This window comes from Sceloporus occidentalis, unplaced genomic scaffold (genome assembly GCF_023333645.1).
Source record: "Sceloporus occidentalis isolate IW3139 unplaced genomic scaffold, rSceOcc1.0.p SCAF_503, whole genome shotgun sequence".
Lineage (NCBI taxonomy): Eukaryota > Metazoa > Chordata > Lepidosauria > Squamata > Phrynosomatidae > Sceloporus > Sceloporus occidentalis.
In genome coordinates this window covers 147157-163917 of record NW_028317483.1, presented here as the reverse complement: position 1 = coordinate 163917, position 16761 = coordinate 147157, and the positions used below count along the sequence as shown (strand labels likewise).

The 16761-nt window shown below is 54.0% G+C and overlaps 18 non-coding genes across 18 annotated transcripts; all 18 read left to right on the top strand.

The window, feature by feature from the left end:
- Positions 1-876: 876 nt before the first annotated feature.
- LOC149271501 (small nucleolar RNA U3) lies at positions 877-1092 on the top strand. The gene has a single exon (XR_016279733.1). It is a non-coding gene; the product is annotated as a small nucleolar RNA U3 (small nucleolar RNA).
- Positions 1093-1628: 536 nt separating this feature from the next.
- LOC149271500 (U1 spliceosomal RNA) lies at positions 1629-1793 on the top strand. Its single transcript, XR_016279725.1, has one exon. It is a non-coding gene; the product is annotated as a U1 spliceosomal RNA (small nuclear RNA).
- Positions 1794-2674: 881 nt separating this feature from the next.
- LOC149271499 (small nucleolar RNA U3) lies at positions 2675-2893 on the top strand. Its single transcript, XR_016279744.1, has one exon. It is a non-coding gene; the product is annotated as a small nucleolar RNA U3 (small nucleolar RNA).
- A 538-nt stretch (positions 2894-3431) lies between these two features.
- Positions 3432-3596, top strand: LOC149271498 (U1 spliceosomal RNA). Its single transcript, XR_016279746.1, has one exon. It is a non-coding gene; the product is annotated as a U1 spliceosomal RNA (small nuclear RNA).
- Positions 3597-4477: 881 nt separating this feature from the next.
- On the top strand, positions 4478-4693 carry LOC149271497 (small nucleolar RNA U3). Its single transcript, XR_016279739.1, has one exon. It is a non-coding gene; the product is annotated as a small nucleolar RNA U3 (small nucleolar RNA).
- Positions 4694-5232: 539 nt separating this feature from the next.
- On the top strand, positions 5233-5396 carry LOC149271496 (U1 spliceosomal RNA). Its single transcript, XR_016279745.1, has one exon. It is a non-coding gene; the product is annotated as a U1 spliceosomal RNA (small nuclear RNA).
- Positions 5397-6279: 883 nt separating this feature from the next.
- LOC149271495 (small nucleolar RNA U3) lies at positions 6280-6497 on the top strand. The gene has a single exon (XR_016279742.1). It is a non-coding gene; the product is annotated as a small nucleolar RNA U3 (small nucleolar RNA).
- A 536-nt stretch (positions 6498-7033) lies between these two features.
- LOC149271494 (U1 spliceosomal RNA) lies at positions 7034-7200 on the top strand. The gene has a single exon (XR_016279726.1). It is a non-coding gene; the product is annotated as a U1 spliceosomal RNA (small nuclear RNA).
- Positions 7201-8076: 876 nt separating this feature from the next.
- On the top strand, positions 8077-8292 carry LOC149271493 (small nucleolar RNA U3). Its single transcript, XR_016279737.1, has one exon. It is a non-coding gene; the product is annotated as a small nucleolar RNA U3 (small nucleolar RNA).
- Positions 8293-8827: 535 nt separating this feature from the next.
- Positions 8828-8991, top strand: LOC149271492 (U1 spliceosomal RNA). The gene has a single exon (XR_016279738.1). It is a non-coding gene; the product is annotated as a U1 spliceosomal RNA (small nuclear RNA).
- Positions 8992-9865: 874 nt separating this feature from the next.
- Positions 9866-10081, top strand: LOC149271491 (small nucleolar RNA U3). Its single transcript, XR_016279736.1, has one exon. It is a non-coding gene; the product is annotated as a small nucleolar RNA U3 (small nucleolar RNA).
- A 535-nt stretch (positions 10082-10616) lies between these two features.
- Positions 10617-10780, top strand: LOC149271490 (U1 spliceosomal RNA). Its single transcript, XR_016279727.1, has one exon. It is a non-coding gene; the product is annotated as a U1 spliceosomal RNA (small nuclear RNA).
- An 873-nt stretch (positions 10781-11653) lies between these two features.
- LOC149271489 (small nucleolar RNA U3) lies at positions 11654-11869 on the top strand. The gene has a single exon (XR_016279731.1). It is a non-coding gene; the product is annotated as a small nucleolar RNA U3 (small nucleolar RNA).
- Positions 11870-12404: 535 nt separating this feature from the next.
- On the top strand, positions 12405-12568 carry LOC149271488 (U1 spliceosomal RNA). The gene has a single exon (XR_016279724.1). It is a non-coding gene; the product is annotated as a U1 spliceosomal RNA (small nuclear RNA).
- An 874-nt stretch (positions 12569-13442) lies between these two features.
- Positions 13443-13658, top strand: LOC149271487 (small nucleolar RNA U3). Its single transcript, XR_016279735.1, has one exon. It is a non-coding gene; the product is annotated as a small nucleolar RNA U3 (small nucleolar RNA).
- A 535-nt stretch (positions 13659-14193) lies between these two features.
- Positions 14194-14357, top strand: LOC149271486 (U1 spliceosomal RNA). Its single transcript, XR_016279720.1, has one exon. It is a non-coding gene; the product is annotated as a U1 spliceosomal RNA (small nuclear RNA).
- An 874-nt stretch (positions 14358-15231) lies between these two features.
- On the top strand, positions 15232-15447 carry LOC149271485 (small nucleolar RNA U3). The gene has a single exon (XR_016279732.1). It is a non-coding gene; the product is annotated as a small nucleolar RNA U3 (small nucleolar RNA).
- A 535-nt stretch (positions 15448-15982) lies between these two features.
- Positions 15983-16146, top strand: LOC149271484 (U1 spliceosomal RNA). Its single transcript, XR_016279723.1, has one exon. It is a non-coding gene; the product is annotated as a U1 spliceosomal RNA (small nuclear RNA).
- The last annotated feature ends 615 nt before the right edge of the window (positions 16147-16761 follow it).

Below are 16761 nucleotides of genomic sequence, written 5' to 3'. Positions count from 1 at the left end.
TCCCGGTTTAACGATAGAGCCCGCAGTATCTCTGGTATCAGCTGGTGGTTCTCCAGGCCGTGGCCCTTGCCGCTACCTCCTAAGGGGGCTGCTCTAGCGCCTTGAGGGCGTGCCTCCTCCCGCCTCACCCCGTCTGCCTCATGCCGCTGGGTTAGCTGGCTTTGCCGCTTCCGACCCAGCCTGCGCTCGGCGCCTCCTAGGCCGGGAGGAAGCTCCTTCGCCCTGTCTCTTCTGATGCTCTTGAAAGGCTGGCGACCGCCGCCCAGCCGCCGGCTTTTCTTTCTCTCTTTCCCCGGGAACTCGCACCTGGGCTTGCCCTTCCAGAAGCACGCGCCGCTTAGCCTCTCGTGTTAATGACGCTTTATGCTTCTGCCAGGAACCGCCTCCGTTATGGTTAGGGAAAAGGGTACCGCCCCAGACTCTTTGCGGCCTCATCAGGTGTTGCTCCTACGTCAGAGACAATATATCTGCATAAGCCCCACCCCTGGGAGGTCTTAAATGTTAAACGTGTGGTCTCATCACTCACGCTTCTCTGGTTGGTTTTTTTTTCCTTCTTGCTTTTCCAAAGCATGCTTAAACGCCATCACAGAGCGTCCTCGGTCAAGCTGCTGATGTTGATGTTCTGCGCTGCCTCGCAGCCTGCCTTGGATGTAATGTATGTTCAGTGTTGAATAAACGCAATCATAGCCTATTTCACGCATTGACTTCTAAGAAAAGCGTTACGAATTGTTTTTTTTTGTTTGTTTTCATAAGATTCATGCATTGCAAAGTCTTCTTCTCTTTCGGAGTTGTGCGAATGTCTTAACTTTAGTTTGTCGCTGCAAGCTATATAGCGATGCCTTTAGGTGGGACGGTGTCCCTCGCAGAGCGGACGTCAAGACTGTACTTTCAGGGATCATTTCTATAGTGCCCGACCGGAGAAATGTGCTCGGAAGTGGTCAGGCTCGGTAACCACGATGAAGAGCTCGCGTGCGTTCCCCTGAGCGCGAAGCGAGTATCAAGCGCCGTGGCTAACGGCTGCTTGTTGCTTTTGATGACTGGTCCTTTCTTCGCGAGAGCAGGTTAGGAGGGGGAACGCGCAAGCTGAGTGGTTACTTCTCGTAGCGACGCGTTGAGCTGTGCTTTCTGCGGATACAGCCTTAATTGTGTTTGTTGGCCTCTTTCGAGGGCCTTCCTTCTATGCCGTCGTACTAGCTTTCGAGGCAGGCCTACTCTTAACAGGATAGACACCTCGCGAGGGGCTTAATGTTGCCTATGTTTCATGAGCCTTTAATGGAAACGTTCTACGTGCCAACATCAAATGATAGCCAAGTCCTGTTGCCCGGCTCGTGCTTTAAGGTCGCCAAGGGGTAAATGCTCCTTCCCCGCCGCGAGGTCCTGCTGATGGGCGGTGCTACCGCGTGCAACTTTTTGTGCTGCAAAGCACTCTGGGAATGCTGGATTTTACAAGCGCAGCTTAACACGGGAAGATTTTTCCCTGAAGGGCAACAATGAGGAATTTCCTGTGTGCAGGCACCTTGTCCAAGCAGCTGTTCTGCACAGAGCCAAGTGTTAGAGCAGAAAACCCCCACCACGACTTTAGCGAGGGGTGTGGAAGTGGCGCCCCCCACCATCTTCTATGGCAGCTCATACTTACCTGGCAGGGGAGATACCCTGATCACGAAGGGGGTTCTCCCAGGGTGAGGCTCAGCCATTGCACTCCGGCTGTGCTGACCCCTGCGATTTCCCCAAATGCAGGGAAACTCGACTGCATAATTTCTGGTAGTGGGGGACTGCGTTCGCGCTTTCGCCTGATCATCCCCGGTTTAACGATAGAGCCCGCAGTATCTCCGGTATCAGCTGGTGTTTCTCCAGGCGTGGCCCTTGCCGCTACCTCCTAAGGGGGCTGCTCTAGCGCCTTGAGGCGTGCCTCCTCCGCCTCACCCCGTCTGCTCATCCGCTGGGTTAGCTGGCTTTGCCGCTTCCGACCCAGCCTGCGCTCGGCGCCTCCTAGGCCGGGAGGAAGCTCCTTCGCCCTGTCTCTTCTGATGCTCTTGAAAGGCCTGGCGACCGCCGCCCAGCCGCCGGCTTTTCTTTCCTCTCTTTCCCGGGAACTCGCACCTGGGCTTGCCCTTTCCAGAAGCACGCGCCGCCTAGCCTCTCGTGTTAATGACGCTTTATGCTTTGCCAGGAACCGCCTCCGTTATGGTTAGGGAAAAGGGTACCGCCCCAGACTCTTTGCGGCCTCATCAGGTGTTGCTCCTACGTCAGAGACAATATATCTGCATAAGCCCCACCCCTGGGAGGTCTTAAATGTTAAACGTGTGGTCTCATCACTCACGCTTCTCTGGTTGGTTTTTTTTCCTTCTTGCTTTTCCAAAGCATGCTTAAACGCCATCACAGAGCGTCCCTCGGTCAAGCTGCTGATGTTGATGTTCTGCGCGCTGCCTCGCAGCCTGCCTTGGATGTAATGTATGTTCAGTGGTTGAATAAACGCAATCTAGCCTATTTCACGCATTGACTTCTAAGAAAAGCGTTACGAATTGGGTTTTTTTTGTTTGTTTTCATAAGATTCATGCATTGCAAAGTCTTCTTCTCTTTCGGAGTTGTGCGAATGTCTTAACTTTAGTTTGTCGCTGCAAGCTATATAGCGATTGCCTTTAGGTGGGACGGTGTCCCTCGCAGAGCGGACGTCAAGACTGTACTTTCAGAGGGTCATTTCTATAGTGCCCGACTGGAGAAATGTGCTCGGAAGTGGTCAGGCTCGGTAACCACGATGAAGAGCTCGCGTGCGTTCCCCTGAGCGGCGAAGCGAGTATCAAGCGCCGTGGCTAACGGCTGCTTGTTGCTTTTGATGACTGGTCCTTTCTTCGCGAGAGCAGGGTTAGGAGGGGGAACGCGCAAGCTGAGTGGTTACTTCTCGTAGCGACGCGTTGAGCTGTGCTTTCTGCGGATATACAGCCTTAATTGTGTTTGTTGGCCTCTTTCGAGGGCCTTCCTTCTATGCCGTCGTACTAGCTTTCGAGGCAGGCCTACTCTTAACAGGATAGACACCTCGCGAGGGGCTTAATGTTGCCTATGTTTCATGAGCCTTTAATGGAAACGTTCTACGTGCCAACATCAAATGATAGCCAAGTCCTGTTGCCCGGCTCGTGCTTTAAGGTCGCCAAGGGGTAAATGCTCCTTCCCCGCCGCGAGGTCCTGCTGATGGCGGTGCTACCGCGTGCAAATTTTTTGTGCTGCAAAGCACTCTGGGAATGCTGGATTTTACAAGCGCAGCTTAACACGGGAAGATTTTTCCCTGAAGGGCAACAATGAGGAATTTCCTGTGTGCAGGCACCTTGTCCAAGCAGCTGTTCTGCACAGAGCCAAGTGTTAGAGCAGAAACCCCCCACCACGACTTTAGCGAGGGGTGTGGAAGTGGCGCCCCCCACCATCTTCTATGGCAGCTCATACTTACCTGGCAGGGGAGATACCCTGATCACGAAGGGGGTTCTCCCAGGGTGAGGCTCAGCCATTGCACTCTGGCTGTGCTGACCCCTGCGATTTCCCCCAAATGCGGGAAACTCGACTGCATAATTTCTGGTAGTGGGGGACTGCGTTCGCGCTTTCCCCTGATCATCCCGGTTTAAACGATAGAGCCCGCAGTATCTCTGGTATCAGCTGGTGGTTCTCCAGGCGTGGCCCTTGCCGCTACTCCTAAGGGGGCTGCTCTAAGCGCCTTGAGGCGTGCCTCCTGCGCCTCACCCCGTCTGCGCATCCGCAGGGTTAGCTGGCTTTGCCGCTTCCGACCCAGCCTGCGCTCGGGGCGCCTCCTAGGCCGGGAGGAAGCTCCTTCGCCCTGTCTCTTCTGATGCTCTTGAAAGGCTGGCGACCGCCGCCCAGCCGCCGGCTTTTCTTTCCTCTCTTTCCCGGGAACTCGCACCTGGGCTTGCCCTTCCAGAAGCACGCGCCGCCTAGCCTCTCGTGTTAATGACGCTTTATGCTTTGCCAGGAACCCGCCTCCGTTATGGTTAGGGAAAAGGGTACCGCCCCAGACTCTTTGCGGCCTCATCAGGTGTTGCTCCTACGTCAGAGGACAATATATCTGCATAAGCCCCACCCCTGGGAGGTCTTAAATGTTAAACGTGTGGTCTCATCACTCACGCTTCTCTGGTTGGTTTTTTTTCCTTCTTGCTTTTCCAAAGCATGCTTAATACGCCATCACAGAGCGTCCTCGGTCAAGCTGCTGATGTTGATGTTCTGCGCTGCCTCGCAGCCTGCCTTGGATGTAATGTATGTTCAGTGGTTGAATAAACGCAATCTAGCCTATTTCACGCATTGACTTCTAAGAAAAGCGTTACGAATTGGTTTTTTTTTGTTTGTTTTTCATAAGATTCATGCATTGCAAAGTCTTCTTCTCTTTCGGAGTTGTGCGAATGTCTTAACTTTAGTTTGTCGCTGCAAGCTATATAGCGATGCCTTTAGGTGGGACGGTGTCCCTCGCAGAGCGGACGTCAAGACTGTACTTTCAGGGGTCATTTCTATAGTGCCCGACTGGAGAAATGTGCTCGGAAGCGGTCAGGCTCGGTAACCACGATGAAGAGCTCGCGTGCGTTCCCCTGAGCGCGAAGCGAGTATCAAGCGCCGTGGCTAACGGCTGCTTGTTGCTTTTGATGACTGGTCCTTTCTTCGCGAGAGCAGGTTAGGAGGGGGAACGCGCAAGCTGAGTGGTTACTTCTCGTAGCGACGCGGTTGAGCTGTGCTTTCTGCGGATACAGCCTTAATTGTGTTTGTTGGCCTCTTTCGAGGGCCTTCCTTCTATGCCGTCGTACTAGCTTTCGAGGGCAGGCCTACTCTTAACAGGATAGACACCTCGCGAGGGGCTTAATGTTGCCTATGTTTCATGAGCCTTTAATGGAAACGTTCTACGTGCCAACATCAAATGATAGCCAAGTCCTGTTGCCCGGCTCGTGCTTTAAGGTCGCCAAGGGGTAAATGCTCCATCCCCCGCCGCGAGGTCCTGCTGATGGGCGGTGCTACCGCGTGCAAATTTTTGTGCTGCAAAGCACTCTGGGAATGCTGGATTTTACAAGCGCAGCTTAACACGGGAAGATTTTTCCCTGAAGGGCAACAATGAGGAATTTCCTGTGTGCAGGCACCTTGTCCAAGCAGCTGTTCTGCACAGAGCCAAGTGTTAGAGCAGAAACCCCCACCACGACTTTAGCGAGGGGTGTGGAAGTGGCGCCCCCCCACCATCTTCTATGGCAGCTCATACTTACCTGGCAGGGGAGATACCCTGATCACGAAGGGGGTTCTCCCAGGGTGAGGCTCAGCCATTGCACTCTGGCTGTGCTGACCCCTGCGATTTCCCCAAATGCGGGAAACTCGACTGCATAATTTCTGGTAGTGGGGGACTGCGTTCGCGCTTTCCCCTGATCATCCCGGTTTAACGATAGAGCCCGCAGTATCTCTGGTATCAGCTGGTGGTTCTCCAGGCGTGGCCCTTGCCGCTACCTCCTAAGGGGGGCTGCTCTAGCGCCTTGAGGCGTGCCTCCTCCGCCTCACCCCGTCTGCTCATCCCGCTGGGTTAGCATGGCTTTGCCGCTTCCGACCCAGCCTGCCTCTCGGCGCCTCCTAGGCCGGGAGGAAGCTCCTTCGCCCTGTCTCTTCTGATGCTCTTGAAAGGCTGGCGACCCGCCGCCCAGCCGCCGGCTTTTCTTTCCTCTCTTTCCCGGGAACTCGCACCTGGGCTTGCCCTTCCAGAAGCACGCGCCGCCTAGCCTCTCGTGTTAATGACGCTTTATGCTTTGCCAGGAACCGCCTCCGTTATGGTTAGGGAAAAGGGTACCGCCCCAGACTCTTTTGCGGCCTTCATCAGGTGTTGCTCCTACGTCAGAGACAATATATCTGCATAAGCCCCACCCCTGGGAGGTCTTAAATGTTAAACGTGTGGTCTCATCACTCACGCTTCTCTGGTTGGTTTTTTTTCCTTCTTGCTTTTCCAAAGCATGCTTAAACGCCATCACAGAGCGTCCTCGGTCAAGCTGCTGATGTTGATGTTCTGCGCTGCCTCGCAGCCTGCCTTGGATGTAAATGTATGTTCAGTGGTTGAATAAACGCAATCTAGCCTATTTCACGCATTGACTTCTAAGAAAAGCGTTACGACATTGTTTTTTTTTTGTTTGTTTTCATAAGATTCATGCATTGCAAAGTCTTCTTCTCTTTCGGAGTTGTGCGAATGTCTTAACTTTAGTTTGTCGCTGCAAGCTATATAGCGATGCCTTTAGGTGGGACGGTGTCCCTCGCAGAGCGGACGTCAAGACTGTTACTTTCAGGGATCATTTCTATAGTGCCCGACCGGAGAAATGTGCTCGGAAGTGGTCAGGCTCGGTAACCACGATGAAGAGGCTCGCGTGCGTTCCCCTGAGCGCGAAGCGAGTATCAAGCGCCGTGGCTAACGGCTGCTTGTTGCTTTTGATGACTGGTCCTTTCTTCGCGAGAGCAGGTTAGGAGGGGGAACGCGCAAGCTGAGTGGTTACTTCTCGTAGCGACGCGTTGAGCTGTGCTTTCTGCGGATACAGCCTTAATTGTGTTTGTTGGCCTCTTTCGAGGGCCTTCCTTCTATGCCGTCGTACTAGCTTTCGAGGCAGGCCTACTCTTAACAGGATAGACACCTCGCGAGGGGCTTAATGTTGCCTATGTTTCATGAGCCTTTAATGGAAACGTTCTACGTGCCAACATCAAATGATAGCCAAGTCCTGTTGCCCGGCTCGTGCTTTAAGGTCGCCAAGGGGTAAATGCTCCTTCCCCGCCGCGAGGTCCTGCTGATGGGCGGTGCTACCGCGTGCAACTTTTTGTGCTGCAAAGCACTCTGGGAATGCTGGATTTTACAAGCGCAGCTTAACACGGGAAGATTTTTCCCTGAAGGGCAACAATGAGGAATTTCCTGTGTGCAGGCACCTTGTCCAAGCAGCTGTTCTGCACAGAGCCAAGTGTTAGAGCAGAAACCCCCCACCACGACTTTAGCGAGGGGTGTGGAAGTGGCGCCCCCCACCATCTTCTATGGCAGCTCATACTTACCTGGCAGGGGAGATACCCTGATCACGAAGGGGGGTTCTCCCAGGGTGAGGCTCAGCCATTGCACTCCGGCTGTGCTGACCCCTGCGATTTCCCCCAAATGCGGGAAACTCGGACTGCATAATTTCTGGTAGTGGGGGACTGCGTTCGCGCTTTCGCCTGATCATCCCGGTTTAACGATAGAGCCCGCAGTATCTCCGGTATCAGCTGGTGTTTCTCCAGGCGTGGCCCTTGCCGCTACCTCCTAAGGGGGCTGCTCTAGCGCCTTGAGGCGTGCCTCCTCCGCCTCACCCCGTCTGCTCATCCGCTGGGTTAGCTGGCTTTGCCGCTTCCGACCCAGCCTGCGCTCGGCGCCTCCTAGGCCGGGAGGAAGCTCCTTCGCCCTGTCTCTTCTGATGCTCTTGAAAGGCTGGCGACCGCCGCCCCAGCCGCCGGCTTTTCTTTCCTCTCTTTCCCGGGAACTCGCACCTGGGCTTGCCCTTCCAGAAGCACGCGCCGCCTAGCCTCTCGTGTTAATGACGCTTTATGCTTTGCCAGGAACCGCCTCCGTTATGGTTAGGGAAAAGGGTACCGCCCCAGACTCTTTGCGGCCTCATCAGGTGTTGCTCCTACGTCAGAGACAATATATCTGCATAAGCCCCACCCCTGGGAGGTCTTAAATGTTAAACGTGTGGTCTCATCACTCACGCTTCTCTGGTTGGTTTTTTTTCCTTCTTGCTTTTCCAAAGCATGCTTAAAACGCCATCACAGAGCGTCCTCGGTCAAGCTGCTGATGTTGATGTTCTGCGCTGCCTCGCAGCCTGCCTTGGATGTAATGTATGTTCAGTGGTTGAATAAACGCAATCTAGCCTATTTCACGCATTGACTTCTAAGAAAAGCGTTACGAATTGGGTTTTTTTTGTTTGTTTTCATAAGATTCATGCATTGCAAAGTCTTCTTCTCTTTCGGAGTTGTGCGAATGTCTTAACTTTAGTTTGTCGCTGCAAGCTATATAGCGATGCCTTTAGGTGGGACGGTGTCCCTCGCAGAGCGGACGTCAAGACTGTACTTTCAGGGGTCATTTCTATAGTGCCCGACTGGAGAAATGTGCTCGGAAGTGGTCAGGCTCGGTAACCACGATGAAGAGCTCGCGTGCGTTCCCCTGAGCGCGAAGCGAGTATCAAGCGCCGTGGCTAACGGCTGCTTGTTGCTTTTGATGACTGGTCCTTTCTTCGCGAGAGCAGGTTAGGAGGGGGAACGCGCAAGCTGAGTGGTTACTTCTCGTAGCGACGCGTTGAGCTGTGCTTTCTGCGGATACAGCCTTAATTGTGTTTGTTGGCCTCTTTCGAGGGCCTTCCTTCTATGCCGTCGTACTAGCTTTCGAGGCAGGCCTACTCTTAACAGGATAGACACCTCGCGAGGGGCTTAATGTTGCCTATGTTTCATGAGCCTTTAATGGAAACGTTCTACGTGCCAACATCAAATGATAGCCAAGTCCTGTTGCCCGGCTCGTGCTTTAAGGTCGCCAAGGGGTAAATGCTCCTTCCCCGCCGCGAGGTCCTGCTGATGGGCGGTGCTACCGCGTGCAAATTTTTGTGCTGCAAAGCACTCTGGGAATGCTGGATTTTACAAGCGCAGCTTAACACGGGAAGATTTTTCCCTGAAGGGCAACAATGAGGAATTTCCTGTGTGCAGGCACCTTGTCCAAGCAGCTGTTCTGCACAGAGCCAAGTGTTAGAGCAGAAACCCCCACCACGACTTTAGCGAGGGGTGTGGAAGTGGCGCCCCCCACCATCTTCTATGGCAGCTCATACTTACCTGGCAGGGGAGATACCCTGATCACGAAGGGGGTTCTCCCAGGGTGAGGCTCAGCCATTGCACTCTGGCTGTGCTGACCCCTGCGATTTCCCCAAATGCGGGAAACTCGACTGCATAATTTCTGGTAGTGGGGGACTGCGTTCGCGCTTTCCCCTGATCATCCCGGTTTAACGATAGAGCCCGCAGTATCTCTGGTATCAGCTGGTGGTTCTCCAGGCGTGGCCCTTGCCGCTACCTCCTAAGGGGGCTGCTCTAGCGCCTTGAGGCGTGCCTCCTGCGCCTCACCCCGTCTGCGCATCCGCAGGGTTAGCTGGCTTTGCCGCTTCCGACCCAGCCTGCGCTCGGCGCCTCCTAGGCCGGGAGGAAGCTCCTTCGCCCTGTCTCTTCTGATGCTCTTGAAAGGCTGGCGACCGCCGCCCAGCCGCCGGCTTTTCTTTCCTCTCTTTCCCGGGAACTCGCACCTGGGCTTGCCCTTCCAGAAGCACGCGCCGCCTAGCCTCTCGTGTTAATGACGCTTTATGCTTTGCCAGGAACCGCCTCCGTTATGGTTAGGGAAAAGGGTACCGCCCCAGACTCTTTGCGGCCTCATCAGGTGTTGCTCCTACGTCAGAGACAATATATCTGCATAAGCCCCACCCCTGGGAGGTCTTAAATGTTAAACGTGTGGTCTCATCACTCACGCTTCTCTGGTTGGTTTTTTTTCCTTCTTGCTTTTCCAAAGCATGCTTAAACGCCATCACAGAGCGTCCTCGGTCAAGCTGCTGATGTTGATGTTCTGCGCTGCCTCGCAGCCTGCCTTGGATGTAATGTATGTTCAGTGGTTGAATAAACGCAATCTAGCCTATTTCACGCATTGACTTCTAAGAAAAGCGTTACGAATTGGTTTTTTTTTGTTTGTTTTCATAAGATTCATGCATTGCAAAGTCTTCTTCTCTTTCGGAGTTGTGCGAATGTCTTAACTTTAGTTTGTCGCTGCAAGCTATATAGCGATGCCTTTAGGTGGGACGGTGTCCCTCGCAGAGCGGACGTCAAGACTGTACTTTCAGGGGTCATTTCTATAGTGCCCGACTGGAGAAATGTGCTCGGAAGTGGTCAGGCTCGGTAACCACGATGAAGAGCTCGCGTGCGTTCCCCTGAGCGCGAAGCGAGTATCAAGCGCCGTGGCTAACGGCTGCTTGTTGCTTTTGATGACTGGTCCTTTCTTCGCGAGAGCAGGTTAGGAGGGGGAACGCGCAAGCTGAGTGGTTACTTCTCGTAGCGACGCGTTGAGCTGTGCTTTCTGCGGATACAGCCTTAATTGTGTTTGTTGGCCTCTTTCGAGGGCCTTCCTTCTATGCCGTCGTACTAGCTTTCGAGGCAGGCCTACTCTTAACAGGATAGACACCTCGCGAGGGGCTTAATGTTGCCTATGTTTCATGAGCCTTTAATGGAAACGTTCTACGTGCCAACATCAAATGATAGCCAAGTCCTGTTGCCCGGCTCGTGCTTTAAGGTCGCCAAGGGGTAAATGCTCCATCCCCGCCGCGAGGTCCTGCTGATGGGCGGTGCTACCGCGTGCAAATTTTTGTGCTGCAAAGCACTCTGGGAATGCTGGATTTTACAAGCGCAGCTTAACACGGGAAGATTTTTCCCTGAAGGGCAACAATGAGGAATTTCCTGTGTGCAGGCACCTTGTCCAAGCAGCTGTTCTGCACAGAGCCAAGTGTTAGAGCAGAAACCCCCACCACGACTTTAGCGAGGGGTGTGGAAGTGGCGCCCCCCACCATCTTCTATGGCAGCTCATACTTACCTGGCAGGGGAGATACCCTGATCACGAAGGGGGTTCTCCCAGGGTGAGGCTCAGCCATTGCACTCTGGCTGTGCTGACCCCTGCGATTTCCCCAAATGCGGGAAACTCGACTGCATAATTTCTGGTAGTGGGGGACTGCGTTCGCGCTTTCCCCTGATCATCCCGGTTTAACGATAGAGCCCGCAGTATCTCTGGTATCAGCTGGTGGTTCTCCAGGCGTGGCCCTTGCCGCTACCTCCTAAGGGGGCTGCTCTAGCGCCTTGAGGCGTGCCTCCTCCGCCTCACCCCGTCTGCTCATCCGCTGGGTTAGCTGGCTTTGCCGCTTCCGACCCAGCCTGCGCTCGGCGCCTCCTAGGCCGGGAGGAAGCTCCTTCGCCCTGTCTCTTCTGATGCTCTTGAAAGGCTGGCGACCGCCGCCCAGCCGCCGGCTTTTCTTTCCTCTCTTTCCCGGGAACTCGCACCTGGGCTTGCCCTTCCAGAAGCACGCGCCGCCTAGCCTCTCGTGTTAATGACGCTTTATGCTTTGCCAGGAACCGCCTCCGTTATGGTTAGGGAAAAGGGTACCGCCCCAGACTCTTTGCGGCCTCATCAGGTGTTGCTCCTACGTCAGAGACAATATATCTGCATAAGCCCCACCCCTGGGAGGTCTTAAATGTTAAACGTGTGGTCTCATCACTCACGCTTCTCTGGTTGGTTTTTTTTCCTTCTTGCTTTTCCAAAGCATGCTTAAACGCCATCACAGAGCGTCCTCGGTCAAGCTGCTGATGTTGATGTTCTGCGCTGCCTCGCAGCCTGCCTTGGATGTAATGTATGTTCAGTGGTTGAATAAACGCAATCTAGCCTATTTCACGCATTGACTTCTAAGAAAAGCGTTACGAATTGTTTTTTTTTGTTTGTTTTCATAAGATTCATGCATTGCAAAGTCTTCTTCTCTTTCGGAGTTGTGCGAATGTCTTAACTTTAGTTTGTCGCTGCAAGCTATATAGCGATGCCTTTAGGTGGGACGGTGTCCCTCGCAGAGTGGACGTCAAGACTGTACTTTCAGGGATCATTTCTATAGTGCCTGACCGGAGAAATGTGCTCGGAAGTGGTCAGGCTCGGTAACCACGATGAAGAGCTCGCGTGCGTTCCCCTGAGCGCGAAGCGAGTATCAAGCGCCGTGGCTAACGGCTGCTTGTTGCTTTTGATGACTGGTCCTTTCTTCGCGAGAGCAGGTTAGGAGGGGGAACGCGCAAGCTGAGTGGTTACTTCTCGTAGCGACGCGTTGAGCTGTGCTTTCTGCGGATACAGCCTTAATTGTGTTTGTTGGCCTCTTTCGAGGGCCTTCCTTCTATGCCGTCGTACTAGCTTTCGAGGCAGGCCTACTCTTAACAGGATAGACACCTCGCGAGGGGCTTAATGTTGCCTATGTTTCATGAGCCTTTAATGGAAACGTTCTACGTGCCAACATCAAATGATAGCCAAGTCCTGTTGCCCGGCTCGTGCTTTAAGGTCGCCAAGGGGTAAATGCTCCTTCCCCGCCGCGAGGTCCTGCTGATGGGCGGTGCTACCGCGTGCAACTTTTTGTGCTGCAAAGCACTCTGGGAATGCTGGATTTTACAAGCGCAGCTTAACACGGGAAGATTTTTCCCTGAAGGGCAACAATGAGGAATTTCCTGTGTGCAGGCACCTTGTCCAAGCAGCTGTTCTGCACAGAGCCAAGTGTTAGAGCAGAAACCCCCACCACGACTTTAGCGAGGGGTGTGGAAGTGGCGCCCCCCACCATCTTCTATGGCAGCTCATACTTACCTGGCAGGGGAGATACCCTGATCACGAAGGGGGTTCTCCCAGGGTGAGGCTCAGCCATTGCACTCCGGCTGTGCTGACCCCTGCGATTTCCCCAAATGCGGGAAACTCGACTGCATAATTTCTGGTAGTGGGGGACTGCGTTCGCGCTTTCGCCTGATCATCCCGGTTTAACGATAGAGCCCGCAGTATCTCCGGTATCAGCTGGTGTTTCTCCAGGCGTGGCCCTTGCCGCTACCTCCTAAGGGGGCTGCTCTAGCGCCTTGAGGCGTGCCTCCTCCGCCTCACCCCGTCTGCTCATCCGCTGGGTTAGCTGGCTTTGCCGCTTCCGACCCAGCCTGCGCTCGGCGCCTCCTAGGCCGGGAGGAAGCTCCTTCGCCCTGTCTCTTCTGATGCTCTTGAAAGGCTGGCGACCGCCGCCCAGCCGCCGGCTTTTCTTTCCTCTCTTTCCCGGGAACTCGCACCTGGGCTTGCCCTTCCAGAAGCACGCGCCGCCTAGCCTCTCGTGTTAATGACGCTTTATGCTTTGCCAGGAACCGCCTCCGTTATGGTTAGGGAAAAGGGTACCGCCCCAGACTCTTTGCGGCCTCATCAGGTGTTGCTCCTACGTCAGAGACAATATATCTGCATAAGCCCCACCCCTGGGAGGTCTTAAATGTTAAACGTGTGGTCTCATCACTCACGCTTCTCTGGTTGGTTTTTTTTCCTTCTTGCTTTTCCAAAGCATGCTTAAACGCCATCACAGAGCGTCCTCGGTCAAGCTGCTGATGTTGATGTTCTGCGCTGCCTCGCAGCCTGCCTTGGATGTAATGTATGTTCAGTGGTTGAATAAACGCAATCTAGCCTATTTCACGCATTGACTTCTAAGAAAAGCGTTACGAATTGGGTTTTTTTTGTTTGTTTTCATAAGATTCATGCATTGCAAAGTCTTCTTCTCTTTCGGAGTTGTGCGAATGTCTTAACTTTAGTTTGTCGCTGCAAGCTATATAGCGATGCCTTTAGGTGGGACGGTGTCCCTCGCAGAGCGGACGTCAAGACTGTACTTTCAGGGGTCATTTCTATAGTGCCCGACTGGAGAAATGTGCTCGGAAGTGGTCAGGCTCGGTAACCACGATGAAGAGCTCGCGTGCGTTCCCCTGAGCGCGAAGCGAGTATCAAGCGCCGTGGCTAACGGCTGCTTGTTGCTTTTGATGACTGGTCCTTTCTTCGCGAGAGCAGGTTAGGAGGGGGAACGCGCAAGCTGAGTGGTTACTTCTCGTAGCGACGCGTTGAGCTGTGCTTTCTGCGGATACAGCCTTAATTGTGTTTGTTGGCCTCTTTCGAGGGCCTTCCTTCTATGCCGTCGTACTAGCTTTCGAGGCAGGCCTACTCTTAACAGGATAGACACCTCGCGAGGGGCTTAATGTTGCCTATGTTTCATGAGCCTTTAATGGAAACGTTCTACGTGCCAACATCAAATGATAGCCAAGTCCTGTTGCCCGGCTCGTGCTTTAAGGTCGCCAAGGGGTAAATGCTCCTTCCCCGCCGCGAGGTCCTGCTGATGGGCGGTGCTACCGCGTGCAAATTTTTGTGCTGCAAAGCACTCTGGGAATGCTGGATTTTACAAGCGCAGCTTAACACGGGAAGATTTTTCCCTGAAGGGCAACAATGAGGAATTTCCTGTGTGCAGGCACCTTGTCCAAGCAGCTGTTCTGCACAGAGCCAAGTGTTAGAGCAGAAACCCCCACCACGACTTTAGCGAGGGGTGTGGAAGTGGCGCCCCCCACCATCTTCTATGGCAGCTCATACTTACCTGGCAGGGGAGATACCCTGATCACGAAGGGGGTTCTCCCAGGGTGAGGCTCAGCCATTGCACTCCGGCTGTGCTGACCCCTGCGATTTCCCCAAATGCGGGAAACTCGACTGCATAATTTCTGGTAGTGGGGGACTGCGTTCGCGCTTTCCCATGATCATCCCGGTTTGACGATAGAGCCTGCAGTATCTCCGGTATCAGCTGGTGGTTCTCCAGGCGTGGCCCTTGCCGCTACCTCCTAAGGGGGCTGCTCTAGCGCCTTGAGGCGTGCCTCCTGCGCCTCACCCCGTCTGCGCATCCCCTGGGTTAGCTGGCTTTGCCGCTTCCGACCCAGCCTGCGCTCGGCGCCTCCTAGGCCGGGAGGAAGCTCCTTCGCCCTGTCTCTTCTGATGCTCTTGAAAGGCTGGCGACCGCCGCCCAGCCGCCGGCTTTTCTTTCCTCTCTTTCCCGGGAACTCGCACCTGGGCTTGCCCTTCCAGAAGCACGCGCCGCCTAGCCTCTCGTGTTAATGACGCTTTATGCTTTGCCAGGAACCGCCTCCGTTATGGTTAGGGAAAAGGGTACCGCCCCAGACTCTTTGCGGCCTCATCAGGTGTTGCTCCTACGTCAGAGACAATATATCTGCATAAGCCCCACCCCTGGGAGGTCTTAAATGTTAAACGTGTGGTCTCATCACTCACGCTTCTCTGGTTGGTTTTTTTTCCTTCTTGCTTTTCCAAAGCATGCTTAAACGCCATCACAGAGCGTCCTCGGTCAAGCTGCTGATGTTGATGTTCTGCGCTGCCTCGCAGCCTGCCTTGGATGTAATGTATGTTCAGTGGTTGAATAAACGCAATCTAGCCTATTTCACGCATTGACTTCTAAGAAAAGCGTTACGAATTGGGTTTTTTTTGTTTGTTTTCATAAGATTCATGCATTGCAAAGTCTTCTTCTCTTTCGGAGTTGTGCGAATGTCTTAACTTTAGTTTGTCGCTGCAAGCTATATAGCGATGCCTTTAGGTGGGACGGTGTCCCTCGCAGAGCGGACGTCAAGACTATACTTTCAGGGATCATTTCTATAGTGCCTGACCGGAGAAATGTGCTCGGAAGTGGTCAGGCTCGGTAACCACGATGAAGAGCTCGCGTGCGTTCCCCTGAGCGCGAAGCGAGTATCAAGCGCCGTGGCTAACGGCTGCTTGTTGCTTTTGATGACTGGTCCTTTCTTCGCAAGAGCAGGTTAGGAGGGGGAACGCGCAAGCTGAGTGGTTACTTCTCGTAGCGACGCGTTGAGCTGTGCTTTCTGCGGATACAGCCTTAATTGTGTTTGTTGGCCTCTTTCGAGGGCCTTCCTTCTATGCCGTCGTACTAGCTTTCGAGGCAGGCCTACTCTTAACAGGATAGACACCTCGCGAGGGGCTTAATGTTGCCTATGTTTCATGAGCCTTTAATGGAAACGTTCTACGTGCCAACATCAAATGATAGCCAAGTCCTGTTGCCCGGCTCGTGCTTTAAGGTCGCCAAGGGGTAAATGCTCCTTCCCCGCCGCGAGGTCCTGCTGATGGGCGGTGCTACCGCGTGCAAATTTTTGTGCTGCAAAGCACTCTGGGAATGCTGGATTTTACAAGCGCAGCTTAACACGGGAAGATTTTTCCCTGAAGGGCAACAATGAGGAATTTCCTGTGTGCAGGCACCTTGTCCAAGCAGCTGTTCTGCACAGAGCCAAGTGTTAGAGCAGAAACCCCCACCACGACTTTAGCGAGGGGTGTGGAAGTGGCGCCCCCCACCATCTTCTATGGCAGCTCATACTTACCTGGCAGGGGAGATACCCTGATCACGAAGGGGGTTCTCCCAGGGTGAGGCTCAGCCATTGCACTCCGGCTGTGCTGACCCCTGCGATTTCCCCAAATGCGGGAAACTCGACTGCATAATTTCTGGTAGTGGGGGACTGCGTTCGCGCTTTCGCCTGATCATCCCGGTTTAACGATAGAGCCCGCAGTATCTCCGGTATCAGCTGGTGTTTCTCCAGGCGTGGCCCTTGCCGCTACCTCCTAAGGGGGCTGCTCTAGCGCCTTGAGGCGTGCCTCCTCCGCCTCACCCCGTCTGCTCATCCGCTGGGTTAGCTGGCTTTGCCGCTTCCGACCCAGCCTGCGCTCGGCGCCTCCTAGGCCGGGAGGAAGCTCCTTCGCCCTGTCTCTTCTGATGCTCTTGAAAGGCTGGCGACCGCCGCCCAGCCGCCGGCTTTTCTTTCCTCTCTTTCCCGGGAACTCGCACCTGGGCTTGCCCTTCCAGAAGCACGCGCCGCCTAGCCTCTCGTGTTAATGACGCTTTATGCTTTGCCAGGAACCGCCTCCGTTATGGTTAGGGAAAAGGGTACCGCCCCAGACTCTTTGCGGCCTCATCAGGTGTTGCTCCTACGTCAGAGACAATATATCTGCATAAGCCCCACCCCTGGGAGGTCTTAAATGTTAAACGTGTGGTCTCATCACTCACGCTTCTCTGGTTGGTTTTTTTTCCTTCTTGCTTTTCCAAAGCATGCTTAAACGCCATCACAGAGCGTCCTCGGTCAAGCTGCTGATGTTGA